This window comes from Athene noctua, chromosome 6 (genome assembly GCF_965140245.1).
Source record: "Athene noctua chromosome 6, bAthNoc1.hap1.1, whole genome shotgun sequence".
In the NCBI taxonomy this organism is placed as follows: Eukaryota; Metazoa; Chordata; class Aves; order Strigiformes; family Strigidae; genus Athene; species Athene noctua.
In genome coordinates, this window is record NC_134042.1 from 6,147,055 (window position 1) to 6,170,324 (window position 23,270).

At 38.5% G+C, this 23,270-nt stretch overlaps 1 protein-coding gene across 5 annotated transcripts in view; it reads right to left on the reverse strand.

Moving 5' to 3' along the window:
- LRRC4C (leucine rich repeat containing 4C) overlaps nucleotides 1–23,270 on the reverse strand; it is a 249,513-nt gene that overhangs the window by 41,000 nt on the left and 185,243 nt on the right. For 3 of the 5 annotated variants that reach the window (XM_074909386.1, XM_074909387.1, XM_074909385.1), the window contains one exon: nucleotides 14,725–14,857. The exons of 1 other annotated variant lie outside the window; for it this stretch is intronic. The gene's annotated coding sequence lies outside the window, so the exon portion shown is untranslated. Of the gene's footprint in view, nucleotides 1–5,081; nucleotides 5,186–14,724; nucleotides 14,858–23,270 lie in introns of all 5 variants that reach the window. One more of the 5 variants, XM_074909383.1, reaches the window with a different exon arrangement.

Genomic DNA, 23,270 nt, shown 5'->3' on the forward strand with positions numbered 1-23,270 from the left:
AGCAATAATAGCAAGAACATTTGAGATGGAGCCAGTTTGGGGTCAGCTTCAGAGAGATGCTGAGAAAGAATTTAAGCATGCATTTTAGGTCTATATCCCTCAGTGGGTTTGACCCACTGTTCCACAAATATGTGGTGTCTCAGGAAACGAGATGATTTTAACGAGATAGAACAATTATTCCCCAGGACAATATTACTCTACGGAACAACCTGTGTGTGATTTTCAGTGGTTGTTTACCAATTACTAACGCTAGCACTAGTGTTATAGTGCTATATATAGCACTATAGTTATAGTGCCATAGTATAGCACTATATTTAAGTATACTGATGTAAAAACGTATGGACAGCACAAGGCCATGCAGACCTCAAATACTCAGAGTAATAGCCAAATGTAATAATTAATGATTAATTTAAAAGTCTGAGATAAGCATAATTAATCACCCCGTGAAGAAAGATTTCATCAGTACATAAGAAAAATTATATAGGGAAAGGGGATGAGGCTGCACTGCCATTAGCTGTTCTCTCTGATAGCTCATTAGGTTAGCTTTTACCAAAGGAGTCAAACCTAAGTATGTGTGTGTAGTAGCTGAAACATAAAAAGCAAGCAGGAAGCTCCTGCAGGGAGCACAGGGAGAAGAGCTCTCAGATTTCTCTGGATGAGGTTAGAGAAATGTTTGGGGATATGTTCCCCTGTGGAGTTCAATAGCACAGTAACCATTAAACAGTCAAAAGCATGGCACCAGCAAGGGAGAAAGACAAAAGGAAAAAAGCCTCTGCAGCAGCAGATGTACTGTGCTAGCAACAAAAGCTACAGCACTGGATCTAATGGCCATTACTGGTGTGTTGCCATCACACTGAGGTAGGTTAGCAAAGGATTAAAAGTGAACACAGGTTCAAAGAGAGGATGTCCAGAACAGACATTCTGTTGACATGCAGAATTATTAAAATAAAGATAGAAAATCTGTCTGTCTGTGTATGACTGCAAAACAAGAGAAGGGAAGGAAACTTTCCTGTTGCTGGCCAGTATAAGTAAAAAAATGTAAAATTAAAAAAAGTTATTTGGAGAAAATGCGGTCTTGTTTGTCTGCCGATGGGTAAGAATACCCATGCCTTGTAAGTAACAGGATCACAAACTCTACATTGGAAAGCCTGCTCAGCAACTTACTTTCTGCACCTTACATCATCCCCACCAAAAATAAAATCCCTGACAAGTCACAATGCTTACAGTGGAATAGGAGCCAGCTCCTCCTATAGCAACACTGGTTTGGCATAGTTTACAACACATCTCTCTGTCAGTAAAACAGATTTCAAAAATCACCTAAAAAAATCATCCAAGTGCAAATACTAGGTATGAAGGTGCCGTCTTTATGTCATCCCTTGGCCCTGAAGTTCTGCCCAATTGGGTCTTACATCCTGGGCTTCCATCTACTCTTTTCTAGTGCCAAGTTAACTTGAACTGCTTAACAAGCTTTATACATGGCTGCACATTCCTGCCATAAATCTAGTAATAGCAATACTTCATGTTGCACTTCTAAGAATGACACTGTTCCAAAAGAGAAGAGTCATAAGAGAAGAGCATATGACACTTTTTATTCGCAGAAAGGTGGCATCTGAGACCAGGAAGAGCACTAGATTAGTACTGTTTTCCCTAACTGTGGATCATAAATCCCTTGGAGGTCACACAAAGGTCAAAAAAGAGAGCCTTCAGTGAGCAACAGCTCAATCTTTGCAGGGCTGGGAAATAAGAGAGCCTATTATTACTTACTCCAATTTCTACACTTCCCAGAAAACTTCAAATTACCTTTAATTGCTGGAAACAGTTCAGCTCCATCAAAATGAGGAAGTCAATAAGAACAGTTGTTTTTCACTCTCCTGTCCCCAAGGGGATGTTAATACTGACTGGCAGAGATCACCCAAAAAGAGATGAGCTGAAAGGGCCTTTAACTTTCAGAAAGTTGGCTAAAAGTAATCATTAAAGTAAAAGATCTGTGGAGAGATGACAAGGAAAATAAACTACTGTTCCACAGCCATTTCTCTTGGCAACTGTCTTTCTCGGGAAGCTCCTGCCTCCCGTGTCCCCAGCCACATGTTTCCACCCCCTGAATACGCGTTCAGCTGTGATGGTGTAATTCCACTCACTGCACAGATCTCCAGGGAACAAGGTTATGAATCACCAGGTTAATAACAAGCCTCCCCGTGAAGGCAGAATATTTTTAAAATAGAGCAGTAATCTATCTGTTTCATCATGCAACCCCATAAAAAGTTGTAGGTAGGGGTAAACAACAGGGACAGAATCAACTTAAGTAGAATGAGCTACTGAATCACTGCCTCAGGACAGAGTGGGAATAGAGCTAGGGGACACAAGGACAAGGACTAATTACTAACTAGAACACCAGTCTGGAAGACAGAATGACAGAGGGTGTCAGGACACCACTGTATGTATCTGCGGTGGAGAAGGACAGGATGAGTCAGCAACAAGAGAAATAAAAAAAAAAAATCATGATTTGATGCAAATGAAATCAATGAGACATTGACAGAATTGTTTCCAAGAAGAATGTTTTTCAGGGTTTTTCATGAGGGCTTTAGCAGAATCAAATATGATGAGGGTATTGAAGCTTGCAAGGACAGAACTACAAGACCAAGCGCATACAGAAGCATTGACTAAATGCAGAGGGAAGAAAGAGCGAGCACATCAAAGGAGACCAAAAACTTGTCTTCATAATTAAGGGAGGAAAAAACTGAAAAGGTAATCAAGTCTCCTTCTCCTTTTAAATTATATAAACAATACCAAGTCAATAAATGTCATATTATAAGTGCATACCCTTTTCTTTTTGGAGAGAAGCTGAACCAGTGTAAAATATGCAAATGAAAGCACAAGTCAGGGCGTCTGGAGTATTTAGTCCTTACCATCCCTCCTCTTTTATTGCCAGAGGCAAAAAAAAAAAAAAAAAAAAAAGGCTTAGGGGAGCACCCTCCTTTCTCAGCTGCACTGCTGACCTCAACTTGATAGTCTGCTTCCCCTCCATGTGCAGATCTCCAGCTGCTGCTTCTGGGAGTTCTGAGTACTCACTGACAGAGTTTAAATTTCCTAATAATAGCAGGAAAAAGATTGTATATATATTACATCTAAACCCCTCAAAATAATGTAAGTTCTTTCAGCTGAAAAGACAAGCAGTCAGAAAATATCCTAGACTTTCTTTGTCTGCAGTTCCTTTTTTAAGCCATAGCGTGTAATGAATGACACAAGATCTCAATGGATGGTGAATATAAGAGGAGGAATGACTAAAACACGATGGTGCACTTGAAGATAGCATCATAATCTTTATGTAGATGTATACAGTATAACCATTCCATCCCTCCCATATTCTACTGGAAATAAAAAAGTTTTTCTACTATAGCAATCCTTACAGAAGAACTGCCTTCATTCTGGAGAAGGGAAAAGAAGGAGGTGAAGAAGTATGGCAAATTTCTATTTCAGTGAGGCTTGTCTAAGAAAATGAAGACAGTAAAAAGTAGAGGTGTTAATGGATTGTGTGTACACACTTTTATTACAGTTGTCATATGAGTAACACAGTAAACATCGTTAAAAATATGGTTAAAATATGAATAAAATCATAAAGCTAAGAAGTTCCAAATGAATTTACCATTTTACAGCCCTCACAGATCTGGTTTCATTTTAATACTCTTTATAATCAATACCGGTATATAGAGAGAAGTATAATGGTTGACGCAGTTGTCTACATATCCTGTTCAATATAATTTCTTACATGCACTAAATTCATAGGCATGACTAGGCAATAGGCATCCTATTCAAGCGGAAAACATAATGTATAATAATGAGACTGAATTCGTCTTTTTCATCTGCAGGGCACTGGAGATAACTGGCATTCTTGGTATGACAGTGTGGCAGGCATGATTCTGAGCACCATACATCAACGACTCTACAACCTCCCTCTGATTTGAAGAAATTTAACACTTTTCTTCCAAATAAACCTTAACTATTATAGCCAACAAATAGCTCCTCTGCATTCTAAATCAGTCCTTCGTCTCTTTCATTTCAGTTGTTTCCAACACTTCTGAAGTTTATGTTTTATCTGGAGTAATATGTAAAGTATCAAACTATATAGATACGATTTAACTGACACTAAAGAAGCTTCTCTCCAAGCTAGCATGAAAACAAAAAGAAACAAAAATTCACGTATATATATCTTCATGTAGCTGAAGGGACAGGCAACCTATTACTAAGGCAAAGCTCCAACACCCCTCTCAAAAGCCAGAGAGCACCTTTCCATCAGAATTCAGAGGTTTCAGATCAGGCTACATTTACAGAAGTGCTTTGTCTTCAGAAAAAGTTTATTTTTTCCTATTTCTCTTGCGTATTCTTTGATGACTCCAGAGATCAGGATTAACAAATGACTGAAAAACATACCAAAATCTGCTTCTGAGACTAAAAGTGGAGGCTATATCGTTCATTATGTTAATAAAATTTTCTCATCTGGATGATCCCTAATTTAGTTTTTACATGTTCCTTGATTATAGCTACTTGTGTCAACATTTTTTTTGTGTGCCTAACTTGAAAACAGAGGAATGAATAATGTGATACCCTATGAGAACAGAATACTGTATCTTTTTTCAGGAAGTCATTTCTAAGCATGATAGAATAAAGACTCCCTGTTATTTCACTCTGCAGACAGCATAGCTTACAGTTTAAATTCTGAAATTCTCACCGAATTCCACATTAGACTCCCTTACAGGAAATTCTTTGTTCACACTTGGCTCAGGAAAATCTGAAACTTTGGCAAGTAGGATAAGTAATGTCTAATATTCCTCCTTTACCAGATCTATTAATTAAGGAAGCTGAAGAACCTATTTGGTAAATTGGAACTGAAAATGCATGCCAGTACGTTCAAGCAAAACACTCCTAGGTAGGTTAGATTTACATTTCCCACACATCAGGTTAAATCCCATGAAAATCAGATTTAACTTTTCACATTCTAAAACATTATTCATATTGTGTTTTTAATCAAACAGAAATAGGATATAAAAAGAGAAAATATACAACTATTGTAAATGGCTGTACACCTGGTTTATTCAGATTTTCTTAGCAGTCTTCAGCTGTTATTTGAATCTCATCAGCTTGTTAACTGGGCCAGTGGAAAGGTCATGAGAAAAACATTTCTGTCTGTCTGAAACAGAATCATTAGAAGAAAAAAAGTCTGTGAACATTAGAGAACAAAGTAGCGAGGAAGACAAATTTCCCATACATGGAGTTAAAGAAAGGTGCAAGTTATCATATCTTGGATTAAAATTCAAGAGGTTCTTCAGCTAGCACCGCCTGACCACCTGACTCTGACAGAGCATGGCAAGCACAATAACGGTGTCATTTTTTGACACACATTCCTAAAACCAGCATACACTTTCTACTTTTTTTGCTGCTAATCATGTTAATTAGAATTTTGATTTAAGCAAGCGAATAACCATTGATTTCACTCTGCAACCATGCAGGATGCATATGAAGCTGGAATTTGTTATCAATCCAATTTGGTGTGCAAGCCTCATTTTTCACTTTTTTTTTCTTTTTGGACCATGACACTTTTTACTTTTTGAAACTCCGTTTTTAAACTACCACCAAGACAGTACCAAATTACAATTTCTACTAAAAGAACACTTCTTTTGCATGCTGCTAATTTTAAGTTCAACTTTTACCTGCAGTAAAGGAATGGATTGCGGTGGCTCTCAGATCTGTCACTAGTGGATATTTGCCATCCCTACCCATTATTGTGGAACTCAGCAACTAGTTGCAATGGTAAATATATACTTTGAAGAGTCCAGGACAGGAGAAACAGGAAAATCTATTGCTTACAGCTCAAAACATGCAGACTGTGCAGTGCCGAAACTTCAGTATTCCTAGCAAAACTAAATAGGGATACTTGTGCAACTGGGCAATGTTGTCTAGTTTAGCTATTAAGCCCTTGCTATAAAAAAAATGCTACTTTACCTTTAAGAAAGTGTGCAGGACTGAAGAGAGGACCATCAGTACCTCTCTGTATTTAACTCCTATGACTAAACCCGTTGTTCTTTCTTTAGACATGTTAGGATGATTTTCAATTGTAGTATCTCAGATCCTCAAAGAGTTACAAAGATATGTGATAATGAATTTAAATAGATTAAGTGGTGCTTTCTGTGGGAAAAAATACACAGATTCCCAGATCGAAGACAGTAGGAAAGAGGTTCTAACTCCTAACTTTCTTAGTGCTTCATCTCTGTGCCTCAGCTTCTTTGTAAAATTGGAGTAATGATCAAACAAGAGGAGCTGAAAAGATAAACAAATGACCTATTCACTTTCAGAATCTACTGCTTCTAAACAGGAAGTCTTGCTAAAGAAACCCATTTCTGAGTGCAGTATTCAGAGAAATTGAGCACTTTTGTGCTGCTTGGTTATTTAATACATTAACCAGCGTACCACCATTTCTGTTATGATGTACTGTATTTTTAAGTAGTGATCAGAGGTTCACTGTGTTCGGAGAGGCACCTCTTGTTACTTTAAACATGTAAAGGAGTTAATGACTGTGAAGTGGTCAAATATTCTTGTAAAAATAAAACCAAACAAACCAAACAACACAGCTATAAATCAAGAGGATTAAATAAATATATTGCTTCCTTCATTGCAGCATCTGAATGATGCAGAGCGCCCTTATTCTGTGATCATATAACTCTTCTCATAAATTACCATCACCACTGCCATAATATAACAACGCTGGAAAACTATTAGGAAATAATATTATGACAATATTTGCTCAGTAAAAACCAATGCTTTAATATATTAGAAATACATTCACAGTTTAGCTGCAGTTTGCCCATGTTAGCTACTACGTTTTATGTTGTATAAAATCAGGTTTGCTTGTACTGCTCATTTGCTTTACAGAAAAAAATGCAGGGATTACCCCAGAAATAATTTCTATTTTCCTTTAAGACAGCTCAAATATCTGTATGACTGAAATGAACAACGACTTACTGGATTAAAGTAATCTTCAGCCTAAAGAGGCACAGCATATCCAGGTCTGCCTGGGGATGTGGGCTGCCTCTTTGCCATCTGCTTCTAAGTGGGAAGAAGAGAGGACTGTTCTGCTGGAGGGAATTTCTTCCCAAAGGCTGATATTTGGCAGCCGCGGTCCCCACACTGATGCTTAACAGAGCAGTAGGAAGCACTTTCAGCACCTGTGGCTCAAGGTGCAGCTCCTTTGCTGCTACCTGCATACATATTCTTGCTTTTTACCTCTAACCCTACTGTTTCACTGGGATGCATCTTGCTCCCCAACAAAAGACAGGCTTAAAAATAAAACTGAAAGCTTTACCTAGCAAAACTTGAGATTAAGGTTTTAAATAGTGCAAGCAAACAGAGCATTGCAAACAAAAAATAAAAACCAAACCAACCCCATAAAATGTTGTTCTAATATAATGCTTGCAGTTATGTTCCATTCACACCCCTCACGCTAATTTCTTTCAGTATGCTCATGCTCAAAAGCCACATGGTCATGAATTCTGCCCCTTCCTCCCACTTCATGAGGCTCCACAAGAATAACTTTCTTCTCCAGCTACTTTGATACAGGTTTAAATGCCCTGGGGAGCTCTAGATGCTGTCAGACAAGTTGTATTGTAAATCGTTTTCATTTTGCTTTCTTAATATTGCCTAAACCAGGCTGTTCATTTGGTAATCTTCAGTTCTTTTTACAGATTTCAATATCTTCATGATAATTACTATAACAGACATTGGATATAAACAAAAGCTGCTATGCATCTGATCTCTGGTATATTAACAACTTCTCACAGAGACCTCACCTTCTACAAGTACCAATGTCACATCATTAAGAAGTGAGCTGCTTGACGCGTATGCAACTAAATTCTTTCCCTCCCCTTTAACCTCCTTTAACGTGGTTTCTTTTGTCAGAAGAGGTTTATAGTTTGGAGCTGAATTTGATGCCAAATCAACAGCTAATCCTTTGCAATTCCCCAAGACGTCAAGGTAATTAAGGGAAGAAATTTTACTATCTAGTATTTGGATCAACTTTTTTACCACCAACTTTATTCTACAGTAGTCAAAGACAAATTTTCACTAAAATAAGTGTTAAAAATTGTGGAACGGAATCCTGGAATAGTACAGGAACAAGAACATTCAGAGGAAGGTGCCTGAACATTCAGTCTTACAAACAGTAAATACCCCAAATTGTTCTCCTTCAGAATCAGATAACCACTTTTCTGCCACCTGTCATAATAGAACTTGAGGAATTAAATGAGAAATCAGGAAGATGAACATAATTGGTAAGAAATTAAACAACAATGGAGAAATAGCTATAGAAAACAAGTGACAAATAAACAACATCCAACACTAGAGAGAGGAAGAAAAGAAAGAAGTAAATTGAGACACTGAATCATTGGCATCCTGACACACTGAAGGGGCCAGCTCTGCTACCAGTTTTTAATGAAGGAGGAATTTCACATAGTAAGTTTAAACAAAAGCGTACAACACTTTTCCCCACAAAACATACCAAATTTATTATATACAGTGTTATCAGCTGTGGAGAGAGCAATGCATATGACACTGAGTAATGCAGGTGAAGACTACCTGGTAATTCATCTCTTTCATATTTGATTTCTCAGATCATTTCAGTGATGCAATGGTCTATTCTTGTCATGTCACAGTCTTTAGGATTTTTTTGAAATATTGAAGGAATTGCTGCTAAGTTCTCCTGTCTCCATTTGTCTCTTGAGGGTTATTGACTTTGGTTCTGTCTAAGGGTTCTTTCTTCTAAGATAAAACCCTAGAGGTGTCTTGGTGAAAAGGAAAAAAAAAAAAAAAAAGAAGAAAAAGACTGAACAGAAGCTTCCCAGTTTTCATTTATAGATACAAAGAATATAAAAATTTACTTAGTTGAGCATTGCCTTTGCCTGCTAGCACTGCCTACACAGTTTTGCATGCACATGCTTTGTGACTGTAGTCTTATTAATCACCAGCTGTGTAGAGATAGTTTTGCACAAACAGGTCAGTATCTATAACCATTCAAAATATAAGCTTTGTTCTAAACATGGCTATGCAAATTGTTATTAGGTAAAAAGAACTTCTGGTTTGATTTGAATATCTCATTTCTTCTGTCCATTCCAAACTCTGACATATGCTTCATTCTCAAATGGAGATTTTAATTACGTTTAAGAACATAATTCATTGTGAAGCTGTATACCCTTCACTTAATTTGAAATGTTTGAACTTTTCCGTAAATCATGTAACTCACTGGTTTCTTAGCTGTTAGAAAAGGAAAAAACAAAAACCAAACCCAGCATTGGCTACTATGACTTTACTATAAATACCCTTGAAGGGGCACAGCAATAGTCACAAATATAAAACTGAGAACCATTCATCTTAAAATACACCCCCCCAAAAAAAAAAAAAAAAAAAAAAAAAAAATTATCACACAGAACAGCAAAATGCAGCCACTTGTAAACTGACCAGCAAAAGAAATGCACAGAAAGAGCTCAATTTTCTGGAACAACGTGAAACTTTTGTAGTTCCCACAGAAGCAGAATCTGGTCAGAATTCAAAAATACATACTTAGTACTGATATCAGATCAATATCATTAGACTCCAATGAAGATGAAAACCTCTTACTGAAAATATAAATTACCTTTTACCATCAAGATTTCAAGTTATATTAAAACAGCAGTCTTATCTTACCCTTCCTTCAGTCAAAATGGCATTTCCAACAATAGTTCACATGAAACACAATTTAAGCAGTGAATCAGAACTCAGAAATCAATCCTTTAAGCTTCCTGTTTCTCATTAAGGGTAGGGATGGAGAAGTTCAATCTTTATTTAGTATGTTGCAGATGAAGATATCACAATGTCATCTAATTTCAGTTTCTGTATCTGCCCTGAGGGGTTTTCCCAGTGTAGAGCCTGGAATCCAAACTGTTCTCTGTGGCACTGAGGTTAGACTCATAGAATCATAGAATCATCAAATATCTCAGGTTGGAAAGGACCCATAAGGATCATCAAGTCTGATTCCCTGTTTCTCACAGGCCTATTTAAAATTAAACCATATGACTAAGAGCATTGTCCAGACACTCCTTGAACTCTGGCAGGCTTTGCCATGACCATTTCCCTGGGGATACTGTTCCAGTGACTGACCACCACCATCTCTATAAAGAACCTTGATTTCTCCTGATGCAGCTTCATTCCATTTCCTCGTGTCCTACCTCTGGTCACCAGAGAGAGGAGATCAGCACCTCCTGCTCCGCTGCCCCCCTTGAGGAAGTTGTAGACTACGATCAGGTCACCCCTCAGCCTTCTCTAAGCTGAACAACCCCAGTGACCTCAGCTGCTCCTCATAAATCTTGCCCTCAGGACCCTTCGCCATCTTCCTTGCCCTCCTCTGGACCCTCTAATAATTCAATGTCCTTCTTATACTGAGGCACACAAAACTGCACACAGTACTCAAGATGGGGCTGTACCAGTGCAGAGTGGGACAGTGACCTCCCTTGATGGCCTAGCTGTGCTGTGCTTGATGCATCCCAGGACATGGTTGGCCCTTTTTAGCTGCCAGAGTACACTTGATTCATATTCAACTTGCCATCAACAGAGATGTCTGGATCTCATTGCACAGGGCTGCTCTCCAGCCTCTCATCCCCCAATTAATCTCTATATCCCCAATATAACCAGGTGGAGAATTCAACACCTGCTCCTGTTAAATTTCATATGGTTGGTGATTTCCCCGCTCTCTAGTCTATCCAGATATTACTGTAATTCCTCTCCACCCTCAAGGGAGTCCACAGCTCCTCCTAGTTTAGTATGATCAACAAACTTACTTAATGTACATTTGACTCCTGCATCCAGATAACTTCTAAAAATATTAAAGATCATTGGCCCTAAAATTGAACCCCAGGGAACCCCACTGTGACTGGCCACCGGCCTGACGTAGCCCCGTTTACTACAACAATTTGAGCCTGACCCATTTGTTTACCCAGTGTATTATGGACTTGCCTAGCTGTGTGCTGGACATTTTGTCCAGTAGGACACTGTGAGAGACGGTATCAAACGCTTTGCTAAAATCCCAAAACCCCACATCTACTGGCTTCTCTTGGTCAACTAGATGGGTGACCTTGTCATAAAAAGAAATTTAGTTAATTAAACAGGACGTTCCCCTCATGAACCCATATTTGCTATGACCAATGACTGCATTGTCTCTCAAGTGTTCTTCAATAACTCCCATAATAACCTTCTCCATAATTTTATCAGGCATTGAAGTGAGACTGACAGGCCTGTGATTACCAGGGTCCTCCTTCGTAAAAAATTGGACATTTTCCAGGTTCCATTCGACTGGGACCTCTCCAGACTCCCAAGACCACTGAAAAATAATGGAGAGAGGCCCTGCAATAACATCAGCCAGCTTTTCCAGTACTGCTGCGAATCCCATCGGGTCCCATAGATTTATACGCATCCAGCTGGAGCAGCAAGTTCAGGGTTGGCTGGGAGTTTATCATCTCTTCCAACACAGGGCTCTGGGTGTCCCAGGGCCCATCACTGGTGTTAAAGACAGATGCGAAGGCATTAAATGTCTCTGCTTTGTCTATGTCCCTATTTGTGAGGTGGCCAACCTCATCAAGTAATGGACAATGTTATTTCCGATCCTCTTTTTGCTGTCAACATATCTTTGTTGTCCTTCATGGTGATGGCCAGCTTGAACTCTAAGCAATCTTTGGCTGCATGAATTTTCTCCCTACAGGGGCAAACAGCATCTCTGTAGTCTTCCCATGTCATTTGTCCTTGGTTCTGATGTCCGTACACTTTCCTTTTCTGACTAAGTTCTAGAAGAAGATCCCTGCTCAGCCAAGTCAGCCTTCTGCCCGACTTGCTTGACTTCTGACACGGAATTGCCTGTTCCTGCACTCTTAAAGAGATGTCTCTTAAAACGTGACCAAGTACCTCAGTACTTTCAAAAGCAAATTGCCAGTGGAGCTTACTAACTAGTTTCTTCAGCAGTCTGAAATCTGCTCTCCCCATATCAAGGGCCAAAGTTTTGCTGGCAGTTTTTCTCCTATTGCCAATGATTTGCAGCTCAACTACTTCATGGTCACTGTGACCAAGACAGCCACCAATCACCACGTTGCCCATGAGTCCCCCTCTGTTTACAACTAACAAATCGAGGAGGGCAGCTTTCCCGGTTGGCTCCCTTAGTACCTGCACCAAGAAGTCATCTTCAATGTGCTTCAGAAGTTTCCTGGACCTGTTTGTGTCCACTGTATGATATTCCCAGTTGATGTATGAGAAATTGAAATCATCCATAAGGACAAGGGTAGTTGATCTACAGATCAACTTCATCAGTTCCTTGTAGAACAATTCACTGGTGTAATCATCTTGGCTGGGTGGTCAATAACAGACTCCCACAACAACATCTGCTTTATTGGTTTTGCCCTTCAACCTTACCCAGAGGTTCTCAACCATGTCATCACCAACTGTAAGCACCATACAACCCAACCCCCCCTCACATACAGCACCACCCCGATGCCTCGCCTGCCCTGCCTACCCCTCCTGAGGAGCCTATAACCATCCATCACGACACACCAGTCACAGGACTCATCCCACCAACTACTGCTTATGTCAGTGATGCGTCTGGGACTGGCCAAAGCCAGCTCCTCGCGTTTATTCGTCATTCAGTGTACATTAGTATGAAAGCATTTCAAATGTGCTACAATGTACTCAACACATTGTGGAGCAGACTAAAGGTCTACCAGGTCATCCCTCAAACATTTGTGTGCCACTCCAAGGCTTATCTCTAGCAAGCCTGGTTTTATACCTTTCCCTCTTCACATCTAATCTAAAGATCTTTCAGTGAGCCCTGTTAACTCTTGTGCAAAGACACTTTTTCCCCTTTGAGAAAGGATTAGCACAACAGCATCAACAAACAAACATTACAGAACTTCCATGACGGTCTACACAATTTGTAGGTAGAAAGATGCACCCAAGAAGACACTGGAACACAGCTGGGGACGGATGCCAGATCCTCTGGATATCAGATGAGTTCCAACCATAAACAAGCTATTCTTGTCTTTTGATTATAGAAAATTACCTAAAATCAACTGGTGGGGTTTTTTTGTAAAGACTACTGGACGCTCTTTAACAAAAAGCCACATTAACTCATTTCTTCTATATCACAGAAAACCAAATTAGGTCTAGAGAACATAAGTCCAATTGATTCGTAACAACTGTGAGTGGAAGAGTCTTGAAAAGCAGATTATATACTGAGAACTACCACCATTTGTATAAATGCAGGAGGCAAGACCTATGCTTACTCTCACTTTCTTATATCAAACCTTTCTTCTGTCACAAATGCATTTATAATTTCTCCCAGGTAATAAAGTAGTTTCTTTTCATTCCAGGGGGGCAAATTTTAGACTCTCTGCCACAGCTATGTGTTATACAAAAGCATAACTCTCGATAATGTTATATGAGTGCAGATTGGCCTGTTTTCTATCAGCTGCCAAGCCTGGTGAAGCATGGAAACAATTTGTGAATTGCAACACTAGAATCTCTGAATGGTTTTAATTAATGAATACCAGGGAGCTGGAGGTAGCTCACCAGCAACAAAAAGGAAGGTATTTCCCAGAGATATTTGAAAGCCTAACCTAGTACTCAACCAGCCAAAACATCTATACTCCTGAGCAAAGAAAAAAGCTTTCCAAAGTAAATGATGCTTTGTGCTTTTTTGGTATCTCATGAGATGTGGGAATAGGTCCTTATGAAAACTTCTGTATTAAAAATCCTATTTTATTTTCCACCAGTGTGATTTTCCATTGTCAATATTCTTACCCTCTGCATATATTAAGGCACATTAATAAATGAAAGCAGCAAGTCTGCCTGTCAGATATTTCATAATGTACCACGGGAAATGATTGGTTTAGGATGAGTGGACAAAATCTGTTTGTTCAGCAAACTTAATTTTAGCTGAGGACCAATAAATGTGTGCATATCATGGACATACTGAAAGTTAACTGGGCTCAGAAATATACCATATAGCTGAGCTTTTTAGACAGCAAAGAAAGTATTCTGGTACTTCATGGCTCAACTCTACCTCCTTACATGAAGGAAGAAGCATTACAGTTACACTGAAGGATGACAGATCTTTAGTTTGCACATTCTCTTTGACTTCTGAAATGCTAACAAGAAAAACATCCATAGTTATGGCTTCAGGGGAGAAAGAGAGTCTTACACAAACATAATAGTTAAGCCTGGAAGGTGAGACTGAAATAAGCCAACCGAACAAGATTATGTATAGTTAAAAATAAAGCTGTTAACTCTCCCTGTGAAACAATCTTTTATTATGCCAAATTGCTATATGCTGATAGGCTGGCACTTGCATGAGTTTTAAGTCCTATAAGGAACTTCTTGGCAAGTTACTGTGAACTTGTGATTTGCATTCTCTAATTGGTCCACAGGAAGACAAGAAAACCCCTGTATAAGATATAGCCTCCAAATTCTTCCTCACGCAGGGAAGGGAGTTAAAACTCAGTGCAGTTTAAGAAGCTCTTGGAAGATTTTGAGAAGACCATGTGAACGCTCAGACAGCCTCAAAGCTATGTGCTCCCGTTCCCTACCTGCTCTCCGCCATGCATCCCAGCCATGATATCCCTGGAGCCTGAAAAGCTGACTGCATAGCAGTATCCTAGCATGAATTACCTTTTCAGTAGGTTTACCGTCTTGGGAGGTGATGCTTCTCCTCGCTTCCCAAACTACCCCTGGAACTTCTCATCCTACTAGCCCATTGGAGACTGTTCCACAGAGCTGCCTGGACCCCCCCACAGCATCCACCCTGCGGAAGAAACAAATATTGAGAAACCGTGATGCAGTAATTAAATCTTCTAGACACATAATTTGAAGATACTGGGGAGAACAACTAAAGTAGACTGAAACATGATATAGAGCTGTCATTACACAATTTGAGAAGGAAAGGGAGTTGTAGGATTATAGTGTCTCCTCAATGTACTTGTCTGTATAATACAGCTGCTGAAGGCACAGTTAATTTCAAGAAGATTTTAAAAGACACAACTGTGAGCAGAGATTTCAAAGGCAGCAATTATTCAATGCTGTGATCACCCAACCTCACATATGAGAAACTTGCCTATTAGAAATTCTTGTATTTATGAATGCTTAGCAGTAATAGGAAGAGTGTGTATGTTACTGCTATATTTCTGTAATGAGTAGCTTCATCATATATCATACAGGGTATGGTGGTAGGAATTAGGTCTTTCTCTGTCATTAGTGACAGTAAAACACAGGCACATCTTGAGGGCAAGGTATACCATCCAGCACTGGAAACTTTCTTCATTTAGAGGCTTACATGCTCATTGTGGTAAAAATGAAAATTGGACAAAAGTGTAAAAATTAATTACTCTGCTAAATTGTTTTCAAGTTGTAGCCTGGATATACTGCAACAAATTCCTGTTTTAGTCAATGAATAAATAAACATTAGAAACAATAATCACACACACAATTTCATACGTATATCATACATACAGTTTCAGCTTGAAAACACTGATAGGAATGAGATATAAAACAGGCCTTTTATTTCAGATCTTTTAATAACATTGTTCATTTACCAAAGCAAAATAAATTCTACTGTCTCTTGTTTATGATAATAGACAGTTGAATAAATGGTGACTCCAGATAACCCATAAGTCACTGATTCTGTTTTTCAGAGACCTGCCTGCTCTCTATCCCTTTGGCCTCGGCTGCCTAGCAACCTCCACAGAGCTTTCTTAGTCTATACTAATTCTGGAGAGTTTTCATTTATATATTTATTTATGAGAATGCCTATAAGGATGATACAGAAACAAACAGCTTGTTTGTTCCTTCCTTCTAACACTGGACTCCAAACATGTCACCTCAGTGTCTCAGCGAAGGACATAGTCTTTGGTTTTGCAAACAGAGGTACCTACCTCCTTGAAATTGCTTGGGAACTATGCAAATCCCACTTCCCATGAGACAAAAGCCGAGTCGCTGTAGGAAACTCCTGATGTAATAGGCACTGATATTTCTTGTTGATTTGATTCTTTGATAAGCTTTTTCATCCTGAAATACCAGGTGTTTATATAAGGCTCCCATTTTCATGAAGCCTGGAGCTTTTACTTAACATGAAGACAGAGTTTGTGCTGCTGTACTAGGTCACCAGTAGCTCCTGCATCATCCAAACACTGGAGGGAAATGGAGATTAAAACTGCTCTCCTGCTGTGTCTGTGAGTCAGAGCAGGATAGTTGGGAAGTTATGGATGGGACTACTTATTATAATAAGTAATTTGAAACTGGATATGGACTGTCTTTCTCTGAACCAGCCATCAGCTTTTTGTGGAAGAGTCTATTTCCTCAGGGTTATTTTCCTCTACTATTAGTGCAAAATTGAGGATGCCGCAGAAAATATCCCTAGACTACATAAAAAAAATATTTATTTTCTTGTGAATTCTATTCAAACAGCATTTTGTAAATACTTTATGGCCCTGATCAGCACAGCCCTCTTCTCCAATCAGAAAGGAAAAAAAAAAAAAAAAAAAGAGAGAGAAAGACATGGTCAAAGATGTGTCCTGAAGAGCCTAACAAGCTATGCCAAATAATGTGGGTTTTTTTCTCTCATAACTCCTGAACTAATATGGAAAAGTTTCCATTTACTTCTGGATCAACCTGAAGTCTGAAACATAACAAACCAATGTGTCTTGAGACATAGCAATGCACCTTGAACACTCCATTACATTTCTTTCTGATTAAGTTGATCTATAGCTGTGTTTTGTCATTAAGGAACACACAGGGAATCTGTGACAGAACAGGAACCTGAAAGTAGATCTCCTCACTTCCACTTTCTGTTTCTTAGTAACAGAGTTATATACATAAAGTTAAGGTTGTTTTAAACATGACTAAAATTGTAGGATTATGGAAGCGTTTGTAAGTCTCAATGTTTACATATACTTAGGCATCAGCATTCATTTACCCCAAATTTAAAAGTATAAGTTGTTTGTTTTTTTTAAAAATCTCCTTAATATTGTAACAGAAAAAAAACCAAAAACCACAAACCAACATTAGATCGTATATCGCTGTCCAATGAAATAAAATACAATCAAATACATGAATGATAGAAAATTATTCAAAGAGGTACTTATGAACAGTGAAAACACCCGTGGAAACTGAAATGTGCAAAATTATTCATTAAGCAGGAGGAATAAAGTTAATGGGAGTAAACAGAGATCTGGGATCATGGAATCAATATAAAAAATTTTCTAAGTTGCTTTACCTCTGTCATTCTGCATAATGACATAAGTTTGTAGTTCCTAGCAAAACCCTCAATTTATACTCCTGAGAGTTACTGTAATGCAAATAAATTACAAGTATAATCCAAAATTAAGAAATTGCATATTGAGAAGCAGTTTCCCCATATGTATGTTCTTTTTTTTTTTTTTACCCAGTATCATTATTAAAGCAGAAATTGAGTATGCAGTACTTACCTCCTTTGCAAAATACTACTGTGATTTCATCACACTTCAATGTTAAGCTAAACTTTCTGAAAATCAACCTAATGAGGAATACCAGAAGCACAGACTTAAATCTGTTTTCTCACTTTTGTGAGAAGTCTGGCGTTGGTAAGTTCAAGAACATGTAAATAATCAGAAGAGAAAGAAATTTTTTATGCATTTGTACAGAAAATTGTTATAATAGGCTTTCCTAGAGAATGAATAAAATGGGAATTGTGCCAAAGTGGCTACCAAAGGAAAGCATTTAGATATGAGAAAAACTTGAGAAAATGAAATCTCTTCAGGATATATGGAAAAATAAGTTGCAAGCAGTATTATAGTAAATTTCAAAGACAATACATAGGTACTAAATCTGCTACATTTACACTGGAAAAACTCACCTGCCATGCAAACAGGCTTAAAAAAGAAGAGGTATACTAAAAGACCATCTTCCTCCCTTCCTCTGTTTCCCATAAGAAAATAATCATAGAATCATCATAGAATCACAGAGTGGTTTGGGTTGGAAGAGACCTTAAAGAGCATCCAGTTCCAACCCCCTGACACGGGGACACCCTCCGCCAGCCCAGGTTGCCCAAAGCCGCGTCCAACCTGGCCTTGAACCCTGCCAGGGAGGGGGCAGCCACAGCTGCTCTGGGAAACCTGTGCCAGGGCCTCACCCCCCTCACGGGGAAGAATTTCTTCCTTACATCTCATCGAAATCTATTCTCCTTCAGTTTCAAACCATTACCCCTCATCCTATCCCCACACTCCCTGATGCAGAGTCCCTCCCCCCTTTCCTGTAGCCCCTTTCAGCACTGGGGGGCCGCTCTAAGGTCTCCCCGGAGCCTTCTCTTCTCCAGCTGAACCCCCCAACTCTCTCAGCCTGTCCTCACAGGGGGGTGCTCCAGCACCCCGAGCATCTTTGTGGCCTCCTCTGGCCCCGCTCCAGCAGGTCCGTGTCCTTCTGCTGTTGGTGCCCCCAGAGCTGGACCCAGCCCTGCAGGGGGGTCTCACCAGAGCGGAGTAGAGGGGGAGAATCCCCTCCCTTGCCCTGCTGCTCTCACTGCTCTGGGTGCAGCCCAGCACACGGGTGGCTTTCTGGGCTGTGAGCGCATATTGCTGGCTCACGGTCAGTTTTCCATCCACTGATACCCCCAAGTCCTTCTCCTTGGGGCTGCTCTCAATCCACTCCTCACCCAGCCTGTGTTTGTGCTTGGGATTGCCCCGACCCATGTGCAGGACCTTGCACTTGGCCTTGTTGAACTCCATGAGGTCACACCGTCACACCTCTCCAGGTCCCTCTGGATGGCACATCCCTTCCCTCCAGTGTGTCACTGAACCACACAGCTTGGTGTTGTCAGCAAAATTGCTGAGGGTGCACTCAATCCCACTGTCCATGTCTCCAACAAAGACGTTAACTAACACCAGAAGAGAGAGACACACAAAATGGTTTAGTTTTCTCGACATGGACTACAACAAAATTAAATGTTAAAGACAGTTTGGACAAAAGATGTTATGAGGAAAATGAAGTTTTAGTAGGAAAGATATAAAAGGAACATTATTGTAAATATAAAAGTATAATTTTTGCTTGAATAACTCACCAAGGAGAACTGCAGGAAGTATTTTGAAAACAATCAATAGTATTAATCCAGTGCTCAGCTGCTCATTTCCAGTGCACTGATTTTACTCTGGAATTATGGCAGTAACTGATCAAAATTTGGTATAAAATCTTTAAATATTTTCTAAAAGTTTATTACTGCAACAAGTAACACAAACTCATTGAAGTTTTAATCAGTCTTTAGTAATTCTTCTCGAAGCAATTATTTCTTATAGATTGCAAAGGGATGAAAAAAGCTGCAGAAAAGGAAGGTTTATTAAAGAAAAATTAAACACAATAACATGTGCTACCATGATGACATAGTAAACGAAATAAATAAGCAGAAGACGACAAACAGCTACACAGTTCCTGATATTTTTAATATCACTACCAGGGTTGTATTCAACTGCCAAAGGAAAGGAGGTTATTTCAGGTACTTTATATTACTATGTCTGGTCCTGAGTTGCCATTCCAGAAGAGAACAGGTTTCTTGTAGATCCTATGTCTTATCTGTCTGCTCCTGTAGAAGTCTTGGATACTCTAGGACACGTAAAATAACAGTAGATGCTTTTATTTATGAATCTGTATCAGTAGCAAGCTGTTAGTAAAAAAGTGTGTAAGCTCTGGGTGTTAACATGTTAAGTAACAAGTCAGGGTAAAGTTAATAAAACAGGAGAATCACAGTGTGCTATGTCCACGTTAAGACTTTCAGCAGTCCCAGAGGGTACAGAGAAAAAATGGTACTCCACGTGGTTTCTTAAAGAAAGATATCTTTATATAAATTCTGTACTACCAGTAAATATGAAGAAGTTGTTAAATCTCACCTCTGAATATCTACTGACTCACTGTGCAGTAAAACTAGCTACCAGTGTTTTCTTGATTTGAAAAGGCGTTCTTGCCAGTTTTCATTCCCTTCAGTTGTTGACATATCTGGCTATTTCAGAGCTCTATGTTGTTTTATATGCGTATCAGGACAGAAATTTTTTCAGCTAAGGAATTAGCCAAACCTCCATAAACCTTGATTATTTATTTTAAGATCGTAACTACATGTTTTCCTGAACTTTTAGCATAGTGAAATCCTGAGTACGGATTATTCCCCTGCATAAGAATGGATATACTGCAGATCTCATTTTTCTTCTTTCAAGAACACCAAATGGAAAAAAAAATCCCAAAGAATAGTTGCACATGTGGTATGCTAATATTTTTATACTTCTGCATTTGAGTTAAGCAGATGGAGATTAGGTAATTCTGCATGGTTATATCTCCAAAACATGCTGAGTTAATGCATAAATACCAATTCCCAAAATCATATTCACAGCTTTTCTAGGTGATCTGCTAGAGCATCACTCATATACTTATATTATTGACTGGAAATGTTTTTATATATCTAACTAATAAGCAAGTTAATCCGTGTTGAACGAATCTTCTAGACTATTTGTCTTGTTCAGCCTAACTAGTACAAAGCTGTGAGTGATTCATTTCAGAGCAACAGTACAGGGTGAAGAACAGGTCTAGTGTCTTCTTAATGTGTCTGTGTGTGTGTTTATAAACACAAAATGTCGTTAAAAATCTTTCCCCGACAATATTCTCCCCATTTTATGATCAGTTCTATTGACTGATAATAGTCTGCAGACACACGTCTGACAAATGGCTGTTCAATTTATTTTTTACTATAAAAGATTTGACCTGGTTTGTTCATCTATAAATACACATTTTTGTGCTGTAGACACAAATATTCAGTGTTAGTTTTCATCCCTGCTGTGTTTGTACAACACAGTGTGACATTCACAAACAGAAAGAAAAGAGATTGAAGTGGAGAACATTTCATAGTGTCGCCTAGCATTTTAAATACAGCCAAATAAATAAATTAGTGCCAACTTCATCAACTGCTAAACTCAGTTTGGCTGAAATGAAACAGAGCAGACCAGAGAGAAAAAAGTAAACCTTAGGTGAAAAACAAATTCATCTTGTCTACAAAGCAATAGGACGAGTGCTACTGAATTCTACTGTACAGTTTTAGACTTAGATTATCCCTCCTTACTAGGGTATCTGATATAGTTTCATCTTAGCAATAATTGTAAGCAATTTTGCCACACCATAATGTAGATGACAGTCTTAAAAGACCAAGAGTCACAGAAAAATTCAGAAAGTAATTTTGAGTTCCAGAGCCCTATTTTAATCACAGAAAGACACAAGTTCTTCTTTTGAAAAGCATCTAAAAATTTTGAGTTTTCTATTCAAAACTAAACCTAGAATTATATTATTATAAATTATTATTATAATCATTATCATAAAATAAGTGAGTTATTCCTACTTTCTATGAAATACTATTTCTCTGCTGGTTTATATGTTACTTATCATTTTAGGAATCAATTACCTACTTAATGTCCAGTTCCTAAAGTTTTCAATCATTAGTTTGAAGTGAATTAATAAAAAGCAGCTTCAAAAACAAAGCACGGAAGCCAACAGCTTGAAAGGAGGTACAGGATGCCCCTAACTCACTAGTTCATGTAGACACTTCCTTGTCACAATGCATTTTCCAAGTCAGAGTTTCCAAAACACAGAGAGTTTCAAATATATTAATAATGAAAAAGACCTACATTGTTTGATCTGTTTTCTGCTCTTTGTACCCTCAAGGCATTGCGAGAGCAAGTAACATCACTTGCTGGTGTTACACATGCGAAAAAAATCATTCCCCGAGGTTTCAAAAGAAAGGTTTTCAAAGATGTCTGCTTTTTAGCTGACCAATTTCCTTCAGAAGGATGTGAAGAATATGATTTGTTTTATACTAATGAAGAAAATTATTTGTCCTATACTATGTCCATAGCTACACATCATTGTTATACCTGAGAGAATAATCCCAGGAAAGGGAAGTCTTCTCAGAAACTCACAGGATTCCATAGTCTTAAGACTTAAGACATAAGTCTAAGATACTGATGAACTGCATTCAATAGGTACTGCAGAGAAATAACTAAATATTCATACTTTTGATAATTCAAAACAGACAGTGGAGCCCTCTTTATCAAGAATAACACAGCTTCAGTTGATAGTTTACTGTTTAACTTAATGAATCGTTTGGCCATCCAGGGATTATATGATAATCATTTTTCTGGGCGAAAGACTCATTATGAAGCTAACAGGAGAGGCATACTAGAACTCAACTGTTATACTGTGGAAGTAAATATGTGGAACTACTGTGTGGGACATCTCTTGAGAAATTTCAGTCCCACTCAGAAGGACTGATGCTCACGCCACACCTGTACACTTGGATTGTTAAATACATACCTGCGCGGTCATTAGGATGATGTGAATTCTTGCCAAATTGATTGAATGATTTCCATAGAGCAACACACAAAACTGTTTACTTTTAATACATTACACATATTGTCCGGCAGTCATGCATGAAACATACTGTTTCCTGAATCTGTACATACGTGGCAAAATACACATTTTAAGAAAAATATTAATGAAGTGTTAAGCTGTACTTAGTAATATCAATCTCAGATAGCAGACTCCTCAGATGTCTGTTTTGAATAAGATCTGTATTGGGTCTAAGAGAACTAAAATCTCATATTCAGCCTATAGTAATTTACCATACTATCTACCCATCATCATATGTGATACAAAAAATGGTCTCTCCTTATGAAATGTGCACAGTGCTAAATTCATACATCATATAAAGCTATACATGACTTGGATTTCAAAAGAGGTTTTTATACTATTTGTTAAACCAGAGACTGTTGCCTTTTTCTAATAACCAAGCAAGTAAGAAAATACAAGGGTGTGTTAAGTAAAAGCACTGATAGGAACATCAACAGTGTGTCACTAGCTATTTGCATGTGTTACCTCTAAACTAATTTCTAAGTTTATATGAAAAGAGGTGAATATAAGGTGGAGACTGACAAGCAGGGATTGATGAATGACTGATATTCTCTGAAATATACCGAGTAGAAATCACTGAAGCTTGCATTACTTGGAGGCATAATGCACTGTTACCTGTAAAAGAACAGGGAACAATCCTGAAATTGTTACTGAAAGCTGAAAAGAACCCCACAAAACAATCAGTGTAGGACCATTAGCGATTAAAAGTCAAAAGATTCTCATTGAGTGTTATTGCAACAGTATAGTCTACT